The sequence below is a fragment of the Jaculus jaculus genome, chromosome 3 (genome assembly GCF_020740685.1).
Source record: "Jaculus jaculus isolate mJacJac1 chromosome 3, mJacJac1.mat.Y.cur, whole genome shotgun sequence".
NCBI lineage: Eukaryota > Metazoa > Chordata > Mammalia > Rodentia > Dipodidae > Jaculus > Jaculus jaculus.
Genome location: NC_059104.1, coordinates 65,681,351 through 65,693,524, shown reverse-complemented (window position 1 = coordinate 65,693,524; position 12,174 = coordinate 65,681,351). Strand labels below are relative to the sequence as shown.

Below are 12,174 nucleotides of genomic sequence, written 5' to 3'. Positions count from 1 at the left end.
TCATACATTTTTTCCTGCTACTAAGGCAGTGGCATTCTGACAAGGAAGGTTTTAACCCAATGGGAAAACATGCAATCTTAGCATCTTGGCATTGAAGATATATTTATATCCTATTTGAAACATTTGAAAAGAATCTAACCACCAGGTTTCAAATGACCCATTCATTGAAAAGATAAACCAATGTCCTTGTTCTCTAAGCCACTTTTTTTTGTAAATGCAAAATTTTATTATTATAAGTAGAAATTAAGGTTTAGTTTCATATCAGTATATTAAACTATGACATGGGGAACTTTTATATAGTAAACTTAATCATATACATACCAACTTTCTTCAAGTTTTATCTATGCACTAAAGTTCCCAGAAAAAAGAATATTCACATTCTGTTGAAGATTCTACAAAGCCAAATAACTTGAACTTTGTAATTATGGAGAGTTAAAATGTTACAGACCACTCTGACTACATAGGAAACCTGATTGATGGGAAGGAACTTGTAGCTGGTACTGAAAACCAAAATAGAACTTAATGGAGATGAGGGTCATGGAATTCCGAGAGAATTTCCCACTAGTCATTTGCCAAAAGAGAAGCTATACCTATCAAAATCTCTCTTAAATAACCATGCTTATCCCCTAATAACCCATGCTGCTCTCATTCTCTGTGGAAGAATTTTTTTCTTTTACAGAAGGCAGAGAAAACCAGGGAGAACCAAAATCCATCAACATGACAAGAAAAGATAGATGACTCCTTACCATGAGATGAGTCACCTCTTGCACATCAGCCAAGGTCCATGTGAAACCACAAAGAACATGGTAAATTAAGTGCTGCTCCGGAGTGATGGCAAATAGACACTGAGGAAACTCAAAACCTACCAAGCACAAACCCAGAAATGCAGAGAGCTTGACACTATAGTACATATATAACCTATCCACTAAGGCCCAGGAAACATTGTGGAAAAGGGAGTGGGGAAATTGTAAGAGCTGCAGGGTGCAAAGGACTATCCAGAGGCATTGCCCCCATGATGGCTGCCTACTGCTTTCGTAACCCATAACCTCATGGTGAATACCTGTAACCCCACTGAGCGTGGCTCTTAGTGGAATGGAGGTGGGGTGGAGGGGAATGGGACCAACACATGTTTAGCCCATACAAGGAATTTTCTAATTAGTAAAAAATAAAATGAAAAACAAGTTAAAGACTAGAGCCAAAACGTCTTTAGCTATTTTTAGTCCCTTTGAAAGCCATTCATTGCCTACCCTGTATCTGACTTAATGTCTTTGTGACTATCAAAGCCTTAAAATGTATTGTTAGCCAGGTGTGGTGGAATACACCTTTAATCTCATCACTCAAGAGGCAGAGGTAGCAGGATCACCATGAGTTCAAGGCCACCCTGAGACTACATAATGAATTCCAGGTCAGCCTGAGCTACAGTGAGACCCTACCTTGAAAAACAAAAAAAAAAGCATTGCTAAGAATATCATCAGAGAGCATCTGGAACTATAGTAGAGTTTTCCCCATAGTCCCCACCAATGAATGTACTTGGTCAATGCCTTGATTCATTAACTTTGTTTTATAGTTAATAAAATCTCATGTAACCATTTTCCACAGTGGAATGTGGTATGTACAATAAACTGAACCTGTGTTTCTGGGTCACAGTCACTCATATTTGGCTCCAGAATAAATTATTTCTTATTCCCTTTAATGTGAGAGCTGGTTTTTCTTTTTGTTTGTTTGTTTGCTTGTTTGTTGGTTGGTTGGTTTTTCGAGGTAGGATCTCACTGTAGCCCAGGCTGACCTGGAATTCACTATGTAGTCTCTCAGGGTACCTTGAACTCATGGCAATCCTCCTACCTCTGCATCCCAAGTGCTGGAACTAAAGATGTGCGCCATCACGTCTGGCTGAGAGCTATATTTTTGCATCAACATGTCTTTCACAAATCTTGTGACATTCTTTAACCTTCTGGTTCTGTCCTTATCTATTTTAATTAGAAACACTTTCAAGACAGAACTACCTGGTGTATACAACCCTATCTCACCCAAAACTATGTCCCTTTCTCTTTAGCCATTTTCTACATTTTATAAAATTTTGTTTTGAAATATTTTATACATACAACTTTTTATCTCTTTATCATACATTTCTGACTTATTTTTCTTCATGAAATTTTAGAATCTAGAAAAATTATTTACTAACAAATTGAAGTAACTTTTTCTTTATTAATTGTGAACTTTACTGTTTGAACAAATCATATGTTGGTCATATGTACATTGGGTTATACTCTTCTATCCCCTCTCCCCTGCCCCCATTTCACTGAGGGCCCTCCTCAGTGCAGTAATTGGTGTTCATTATGGAGGCCTGAGTAACTTTGTATTTCAATGAAAACCCAGGAAGCTTTGGTCCAACTCTAAACCTTTTGCAATTGCTCTTCTATTCTTAAAAATATAAACAAATATAAAAAAGAAACAACCTCAAGGACCCTTAGATTTTTAAGTCTCTTTTTTTTATATTTCCTCTCAGTTCCAAGCCAGATTGCTAATTAACATTTGTATGTCTTGAATATCCTACCTTCTCCATTCTGAAGAGAGAAAGAGCTCTCGACAGAGGTGAGATTTGTCCTACTATGAAGAGAGAGTAGCGGCTAAAACCTGTGGAGAAAAAACAAGGGTAACACAGTGAAAAGAAGTAAGTTAAGGGGTTGGGGAGATGGCTTAGCAGTTAAAGTGCCTGCAAAGCCTAAGGACCAAGGTTCAATTCCTCGGTACCTATGTAATTGCACAAGGGGGCACATGCATCTGGAGTTCATTTGCAGTGGCTAGGGGCTCTGGCGTACCCATTCTCTCTCTATCTGCCTCTCTCTCTCAAAATAAATAATTTTTTTTAATTGAAGTGAATTCAGAAGAGCACTGCTCCACCCATGTGACTCCCTAGGCCGTGGGAGTGGGAAGCAGAAGCCCATCCAGGAGCTCAGGAGGCCCTGGCGAGGGGACATGTGCGGCACTACAATGGACAGGCAGTTGCAGGTTTGGATGAGCCAGTGACTCTGGTGGATGGGTGAGCAGTGGAGAGGAATCCCATTCTGTCACTTTCTCTGACTTCAGAGGAAGTGGCTAGGTGACACTGAAAGAGGGAGCCTATTGCTTAACTGGGACTGCCCTAGAGACTGAGAATAGAGTGCTCAAAAGATGGGGGGGGGCTGGAGAGATGGCTTAGCGGTTAAGCGCTTGCCTGTGAAGCCTAAGGACCCCGGTTCGAGGCTCGGTTCCCCAGGTCCCACGTTACCCAGATGCACAAGGGGGCGCACGCGTCTGGAGTTCGTTTGCAGAGGCTGGAAGCCCTGGCGCGCCCATTCTCTCTCTCTCCCTCTATCTGTCTTTCTCTGTGTGTCTGTCACTCTCAAATAAATAAATAAAAAAAAAAATTAAAAAAAAATTAAAAAAAAAGATGGGGGGTTCCGGGGGTGGTGGCACAAGCCTTTAATCCCAGCACTCAAGAGGAAGAGGTAGGAGGACTGCTGTGAATTCAAGACTACCCTGAGACTACATAGTGAATTCCAGGTCAGCCTGGACTAGAGTAAGACCCTACCTCAGAAAAAAAAAAAAAAAAAACTAACAAAAAAAAGGATGAGATACTTATGATACAGTGCCTGACAATACCTACACAAGGCCTGCAGAATAGGAGGGGAAAGTTATGACATCAAAATCAGAGACTAGTTGGAAAGAAAAGGGATTTAGTGGAAGGGATCTGGAAGGAGAACTAAGAACAATTATGGAGTGTGACAGCATGAACCTGAGGCCACAGATGAATCAACCCAGCCCAGCTGCCATTCACTGCTGTGGAGGCTGAAAACCTTGGATTCCAATGGACTACGTCATAGTCACAGCTGGGTCCTCCAGCAAGGGGGTGGGTACTTAGGGGATTTGGAAAATAAAGAGACAAGGTCTACATCTGTACAAATCTTAGTGCTATAGCTGAACTCCCAACACACTCAAAGAGACACTGCCCCAAGACAGAATATAGCTACCTCAAAGGAATGTTCTTGGAGTTTTCAGAAAAGCTGGAGAACCTACCCAGCCCACAGATTGCAAGCTAACTGTGGCCACCAGAGGCCCCTGTTACACACAGAGGGAAGCTACTAAAGAGAAGACAGCACTGGAGGATATTGGACACTTGACCAATACAGCTCAACACCACACCAGCATAAGACACCCTCCTCCCAATGCCTATAACTGCAGTCTTGAGTTTTGAAGGACCCAGGAAGAAGCTGTTTTAACACTTAACCTTTTTTTGGTCCCTTGTACTTCTCTTTTTAGTTTTTACAATACATTTAGTAACATTTTTACATTGCTGTCCTTTAAATTTTGTGTGTTTTCATTGAATTACTCATTATGTTTTCTTGGGTATGCGTGTGGTGTATATGCATTTGCATGTGTGTATCCATGTTCATCTGTATATGGGCACATGTGTAGAAGGTGCATATGTGCATGTATGTGCATGTAGGTGGAGGTCAGAGATTGATATCAGTGTCTTCTTCAATTGCATTCCACATTATTTTTTAGAAAGAGTGTTACTGAAATCAGAGCTCCTCAGTCCAGATAGACAAAGCTAGCCAGCTAGCCAGGGATTTTCCTGTCTCCATCTGCCACCATAGCAGATTTCTCTTTGTTTACATGGCATCATGCACTTTACCAACTGGGTCATCTCCACAGCTCTGTTTTTATTTTTTATTACCCTTCATGCATCCATCTAATTTAGTTTATACATTTTTTTCACTATTAAGTGTGGTAGTTTGAATATAGTTGTTTAAATGTGTGTCCCCACAGACTCAGGCTTGAATCTTGAGTCTCCAGTGGGTAGAGCCTTACTAGGAAAGAGGTATGTCACTGGGAACAGATCTTGGAGTTCAGCCCTAGGATGTTTGGGGGAAGATCTTGAGTCTAGCTCTAAAGTATATAGAGAACAGTTGGAGCTCTGGCAGTTCACACTTGCTGGTGTTGGTGCTCTCTAGCAGTTTGATGGTATTCTATGAAAGTGATACAGCCTTTTTCACCATTGAGGGTGTACCCCTGGAATTTGTAAGCCTGGGATAAACCCTTTCCTCTCATAAACTCATTCTGGTTGGATGTTTGCCCCAGCAATGAGTAGACAATGCAACAGTTACTTGGTACCAAGAGTAGGGTCATTGCTATGATGAATCTGACCATGTGGAATGTAGTGAACAATTTCATGATGCTGGGATGACCATCTAACCAAACACAGCTTTATGGGAGGAGGGGATTTATTTCAAGCTTACAGACCCAGAGAAAGTTCCACCAGTGATGGAAGAAGCTGCTTCCATTCATAAATCTAAGGTGAGAGAAACCACCAAACATCAAAGAGCAGCAAGCACAAACTGGAAGCAAGCAAGACTCCCAGAACTCAAACCTCTGTGCATACCTTTGGGATGGAATTCAGCTCTACTCCCAAACACACCTTAGGGCTGGACCCCAGGATCTGCCACCAATGAGACCTCCTTCAACCAGGCAGCTGAAGACCTAAGTTACAAGCTTTAATAAAACACCTGAGTCTGTATAGGACATACATTCAAACTGCCACATGGAACTTGGTCTTTTGAAATGTGTGTGTTGAAGCAATGTGAAGTACCAATGTGAATTGGTACTTGGGACTAGAGAAGCTTTAGAATGGTAGGGTAAGAAAAATTTATGTACTATTCTGGTAAGAATTTGAAAATGTAAAATGAGGAGAGAACTGTGGACTGTGAAGGCTTGGTTTATGAACTTCCAAAGGGGAAGGAGAAACAGCAGAGAACCTTGTTGGAATGGGCTGCTACATAAAGGCTTTCTGTTTTCTTCTCAACACTGGTTAGAATGATCAGACTTGGAGACCTGTCATTGATTAGAGTTGTTGGACTTGGAGTTGCAGAATTTGATGTCTATTCTGTTTGCTTTAAATTTTATACTGGGTAAGCCTTTGCTATTTCCAATGTCATCTTTTGCAGGGTAAATGTGTATTCTGTGCCATTATGGTTTTTTTGTTTTATAGCTCAGTTGGAATATGGGAATGTTTGAATAGCATGGAGATTGATAAAAACTATGGGGAATTTTAAAGTTGGACTAAAAGCATTGCATTATACATCATGGAGGGTTTTCAGTTTTATGGGGGACGGGGGGGGGGAATATGGTTGTTTGAATTAGGTGTGCCCCATAAACTTATGTGTTCTGAATGCTTTATCCCCAGTTTATGACAATTTTGGAATTGGATCTTTATTGGAGGAGGTGTGTTGTTTGGAGCTGGCTTCCACTTGCTGGTGTTCAGCACACTATCCTGATGCTGATTTCCTCCTGATGTTGGTCAGAGATGACGACCAGCCTCTGCTCATGCGACAATTTCCCCTGCCATCAGGGAGCTTCTCCTCAAGTCTGTAAACCAAAATAAACCCTTTCCTCTGATAAGCTACTTTTGGTCAAGAGCTTTTTTCCAGCAGTGTGAAGGTAATGGCAACAGTAAAAATTGGTATCTACACCTCAGCACTGAAGCAGACCAAAAATGAACCCAACATGGCTCAGGGAAATTTTTCGGAAGAGGGGGCAGAAAGAATGTCAGAGTCACATGTTGGGTCATGATTTGCAGAGACATTTATCATACCAATAACTGGGGGCTAACTCCACAATGCATGACCCATTTTCATTAACAAGGAGGGTCTAATGGGAGGGGGTAGATCACAGATGAGCCTAAATAATGGTAACAAACTGCCTGTATTTACTGAAAAGAAAACTAATAAATTAAATTAAAAAAAAGAAGTTGCATTGTATTATAACCCAAAGTGTAAAATAAATAAATACCATTGAATAAAAAAAAATTGGTATCTAGAGGTGGGGTCTGTTGCTGTGTGAAATCTGACCATATGCACTTTGGTCTTTTGGAGGAACCTGTGTGCTGAAGGAATGTGGAAAGAATTAGTACTTGGGATTGGAAAAGCCTTACAAAAGGTTGGTAAGCAATTTTTTTAAATTTTTTGTTGACAACTTCCATAATTATAGACATTAAGCCATGAGAATGACCTCCCCCACCTTCACCATCACAATTCCACTCTCTATCATATCCCCTGCCACTCTCAATTAGTTTCTCTTTTATTCTGATATCATCATTTTTTGCTTCCAATTATGAAGGTCTTGTGTAGGTCATGTCAAGCACTGTGAGGTTTCCCACCACTATTTGTTGAAGAGGCTGTCTTTTCTCCAATGAGTATTTTTGTCAAAGATCAGGTGGCTATAGCTGCCTGGACTTACATCTGAGCCCTCAATTCTGTCCCTTTGATCCACATATCTATTTTTGTGCCAGTACCATGCTGTTTTTGTTAATATGGCTCTGTAATAGAGGTTAAAATATGGCTCTGTGATAGAGGTATGGTGATACTGCCAGACTTATTTTTGTTGCACAAAATTGTTTTGGATATTCAAGGTCTTTTGTGATTACAAATGAATTTTAGAACTGTTATTTTTCTATTTGTGTGAAGAATGTCATTGGAATTTCAATGGTGATTGCATTAAATGTATGAATTGCTTTTGGAAAGATTGACATTTTCACAAAATTGATTCTTCCAATATAAGAACATGGGGTGAGTTTCTATTTCTTAGTGTCTTCTGCAATTTCTCTCTTGGGTGTTTTAAAGTTTTTATCGTAGAGGTACTTCACTTCCTTAGTTAGGTTTATTTCAAGGTACTTTTCCTTTTTTTTTTTTTTTTTTTTGGTTTTCGAGGTAGAGTCTCACTCTAGCCCAGGCTGACCTGGAATTCACTATGGAGTCTCAGGGTGGCCTTGAACTCATGGCGATCCTCCTACCTCTGCCTCCCGAGGGCTGGGATTAAAGACGTGCGCCACCACGCCCGGCCACTTTTCCTTTTTTGAGGCAATTGTGAATGGGAGTGATCCCCTGATTTCATCCTCAGCATGTTTGTTGTTAATATGCTGGAAGACTACTTATGTTTATTTTATATCCGGCTACATTGCCAAAAAGTGTTTGTTAACTCTAACAGCTTTCTGGTAGAGTCTTTAAGGTCCTTTATGTGTAGAATCATATCATCTGCAAGTAATGATAATTTGGTCTCTTTCTTTCCAATTTGTATCCCTTTTATGAGTGTCTTTTGCCTTACTGCTATAGCTAAGACTTCTGGCACCACATTAAATAAAAGTAGGGACAGTGGACATCCTTGTCTTGCTCTTAATTTTAGTGGCAAAGCTTCAAGGTTTTCCCCATTTGGTAATATATTGCCTATAAGTTTGTCATAAATAGCCTTTATTATGTGGAGATATGTTCCTTCTATTCCCAGTTTCTGTAGGACTTTTATCATGAAGGGATGTTGTATTTTGTCAAATGCTGTTTCTGCATCTAATGAGATGATCATATGATTTTTGTCCTTCAGTCCATTTATATAGTCTACTACATTTGTATATGGTGAACCATTCCTGTATCTCTAGGATAAAACTACTTGATCGGGATGAATGATCTTTCTGATATAATCTTGTATTCTGTTTGCCAATATTTTGCTGAGAACTTTTGCATCTATGTTCATGAGGGAGATTGGTCTGTAATTTTCTTTTTTATGTTGTTCTGTTTTTGTCTAATTTTTGTAACAAGGTAATGTTGACTTTGTAGAAGTAGTTTAGTGTATCCCTTCCTTTTCTTTTTCTTTTCTTTTTTTTTTTTTTTTTTTTTTTGCGTCCTCTCCCTCCAACTCCCCAAAAGGAGAAGGAACGATCATCAATGGCAAATGGCACTTGCAAAAAAGCAACACCAAGAGCCGGCTTCACGCTCAGGAGAGAATGCTACACCTCCTCCTCGTGGTTTCTGGTGCTCTACACAGTCAGAGAAACTTCTCTAGTAACGAACTATAGAAATGATCCCTGAAAGTATAGTCTTCCTTCCTTTTCTATTTTATGGAAAAGTTTGAGAAGCATAAGCGTTAGTTCTACCATTAAGGTGTAGTGAAATTCACCAGTGAATCCATTTGGGCCTAAACTTCTCTCAGTTGGTAGATTTTGTATACTGCTTTGATCTCCATACTTGTTATAGGTCTATTTAAATTGTTTATCTCATTTTTATTTAATTTTGGAAGGTCATATAAATTTAGGAAATCATCCATTTCTTTCATATTTTCAAACAGTAGAGTATATGTTCTTAAAGTATGTTCTGGTGATTTTCTTAATTTCTTTGGTATCTGTTTTAATGGTACCTTTTTCAGCTCTAATTTTATTTATTTGTGTTTCTTCTTCCTTTCTTGTAGTTAGGTATGCTAAGGGATTATCAAACTTGTTTATTCTTTCAACAAAGAAGCAATTGTTTGTTTCATTGATTCCTTGAATTTTTTTTGCTTCTTTTTCATTAATTTCTGCCTTAATCTTTATTATTTCTTCCTGTGTACTGATTTTTGATTTCCCTTGTTCTTCCTTTTCCAAAGTCCCAAGGTGAAGCATTAAGTTGTTTACTTGTGACCTTTCTAATTTCTTAAGATAGGCATTTAAAGATATAATTTTCCCTTTTAAGACTGCCTTCATTGTTTCCCAAAGGTTTTGGTATGTTCTGTTCTCATTATCACTTGATTCTGTGAATTTTTTATTTCCTTGTAGATTTCTTTAATGAACATTTATCATTTAATAGTGTATTGTTTAGTTTCCATGAGTTTTTGTATGCTCTGTAATGTTTCTTGCTACTGATTTATAGTTTAATATCATTGTGATTGGATGGAGTGCAAGGAACTATTTCAATTTTCCTGTATTTGTTAAGATTTGCTTTGTGCCCTGATATGTGGTCTGTTTTAGAGAATGTTCCATGTGCTGCTAAAAATAATGTATATTTTGCAGCATTTGATGAAGTGTTATGTGTCTGTTAGGTCAATTTGTTCTGAGTTCATTTAATCCAGATACTTCCCACTTTGTTTTTTTGCTAGGATGACCTGTCATTGATGAGAACGGGATATTGAACTCACCCACTAAAATTGTGTTTGGTGTTATCTGTGCCATTAACTCTAATTCTGTTTATTTGATGAAATTGAGAGCCTCCATGTTAGTTGCATATATGTTTAGGATTATAACATCCTCCTCTTAGAGTGCTACTTTAATCAATATAAAGTGACCTTCTTTATCTTTCCTAACTAATGTTGGTTTGAAGTCTACCCTGTCAGATATTAGGGAACTCCTTAGCCAACAACTCACTGGAATGTATCCCATCTCTTGCACAAATAATTTTCTAGTAGCAATCTCTGGCTTCTGGATGTGCCATTATCCAAAAAAAAGTAGGCTTTCATATGTTTTATTCAGAATATCTTGAATTTTATTGATCCCTCCTCCCACCTTTCTCTTACTCAATCTCTTCCCCTGGTCTCACTTAGGCCATTCCATTCCCTGTGATTTGTTCTCCTACTTACAAATGTACAGTTCCATCCCCTTAAGTCTTTCCCTCTCCACCCTCCCTTTTATCCCTTTTCTAGCTTATGGGCCTCTAGTATCAATTATTGGTTCCAGCTCACACACAAGTCTAAACATTTGTAACTAGGATCCACATATGACAGAGAACATGCAACATTTGGCTTTCTGGGCCTGGGTTACCTCACTTTGTATAATCCTTTCCAGATCCACCCATTTCCCTGCAAATTTCATAATTTCATTTTTCTTTACTACTGAATAGAACTCCATTGTATAAACATACCACATCCTTATTATCCATTCATCTATTGAGGGATATCTAGGCAGGTTCTATTTCCTAGCTATTGTGAATAGAACAGCAATAAACATGGTTGTGCAAGTATCTCTAAGACAGTAAGAAGAGTTATTAGGATATATGCTGTGGTGGTTTGATTCAGGTGTCCCCCATAAACTTAGGTGTTCCAAATGCTAGGTTCCCAGCTCTTGGAGATTTGGGAATTAACACCTTCTGGAGGCAGTGTATTGTTGGGGCGGGCTTATGGATGTTATAGACAGTTTCCCCATGCCATATTTGGCACACTTACCTGTTGCTGTGGTCCACCTTATGTTGGTCAGGGGGTAATATCCACTCTCTGCTCATGTCATTTTCCCTGCCATCATAGAGCTTCCCCCTTGAGCTTATAAACCAAAATAAACCTCTTTTTCCCTTTTTCTTTTCCTGCTCCTTTCTCTTTTTCTGCTCTTGGTCAGGTGATTTCTGCCAGCAATGCAAACCTAACTGCAATAATAAAGTGGTACCGAAGAGTGGGATTGCTGCTAGACACTTGACTGTGGCTTTGGCCTTTTGGAGCTGATTTTCAAGAGGAATGTGGAAGGATTTGAAACCTTGGCCCAAGTGATGCCTTGCAGTGTTATAAGATTGATGGAATATTCTAGTCAGAATTGAAAGACCTGAATACTGTAAGAACTATGGACTGTAAGGTTTGGCTTATGAGGGTGAGAAAGAGCTTTGCTTAGACTGGGCTAGAGGCAGTTTGTATAAAAAGCTTACTGTTATGCCCATGTCCTGAAAATTGTGCAGGGTTGCTTTGTGTAGAAATGAACTGGTGTGAGCAGAGGGATATGGCACAGAAAGAAAAATCTGTGGGTGAACTGCTGCCTGTTCAGCTGCAATTGAGAGATTACAACCTTTGAGATTGGGCCAGCTGCCCTGCACTGGGGCAACAGGAAGAATGTAGACTCTTTTGAAGGGGCCTGAGTACTCAAGGAGTGTCCTGTTCTTCAAAGTATGTTTTATTCCCCCCTGGATTAACAAATTGGCACCCTACCTGGTTTTGTGGAATATAAGAATTGCAGAAAAGAGAGGGTCATTGAGTTTGCAACACAGTCTTGTGTTTTGGAAATGGCCATGTGCAGTGTGAAGCAGGATTGCTTGTATGGAGACCTGATGGAGCCGTGAGGATGAACCATGGGTTGCAGTGGAGACCCAGTGGGGATGATGGAACCACAAGACAGCTGCTAAGGAAAGCTGCCATCCATGCATGAAGTTTTTTAGAACTGTGAGTAGCCTAGCTGGAGGGGTAGAATTAGAACTCCACAGACTTATTGCTGGTTAGAATTATCAGACTTGGAGACTTGTCACTGACTAGAGTTGTTGGACTTGGAGCTACAGAGTTTGATGTTTGCCCTATTTAAATCTTGTATTGGTTGAATATTTCTTTGTTATATTAAATGCCATCTTTTGCAGTGTGAATGTTTATTCTGTG

At 39.5% G+C, this 12,174-nt stretch overlaps 1 non-coding gene across 1 annotated transcript; it reads right to left on the bottom strand.

Annotated features, from left to right (window-relative positions):
• Positions 1-8,697: 8,697 nt before the first annotated feature.
• Positions 8,698-8,906, bottom strand: LOC123459592. Its single transcript, XR_006636355.1, has one exon. It is a non-coding gene; the product is annotated as a small nucleolar RNA U3 (small nucleolar RNA).
• Between the last annotated feature and the right edge of the window lie 3,268 nt (positions 8,907-12,174).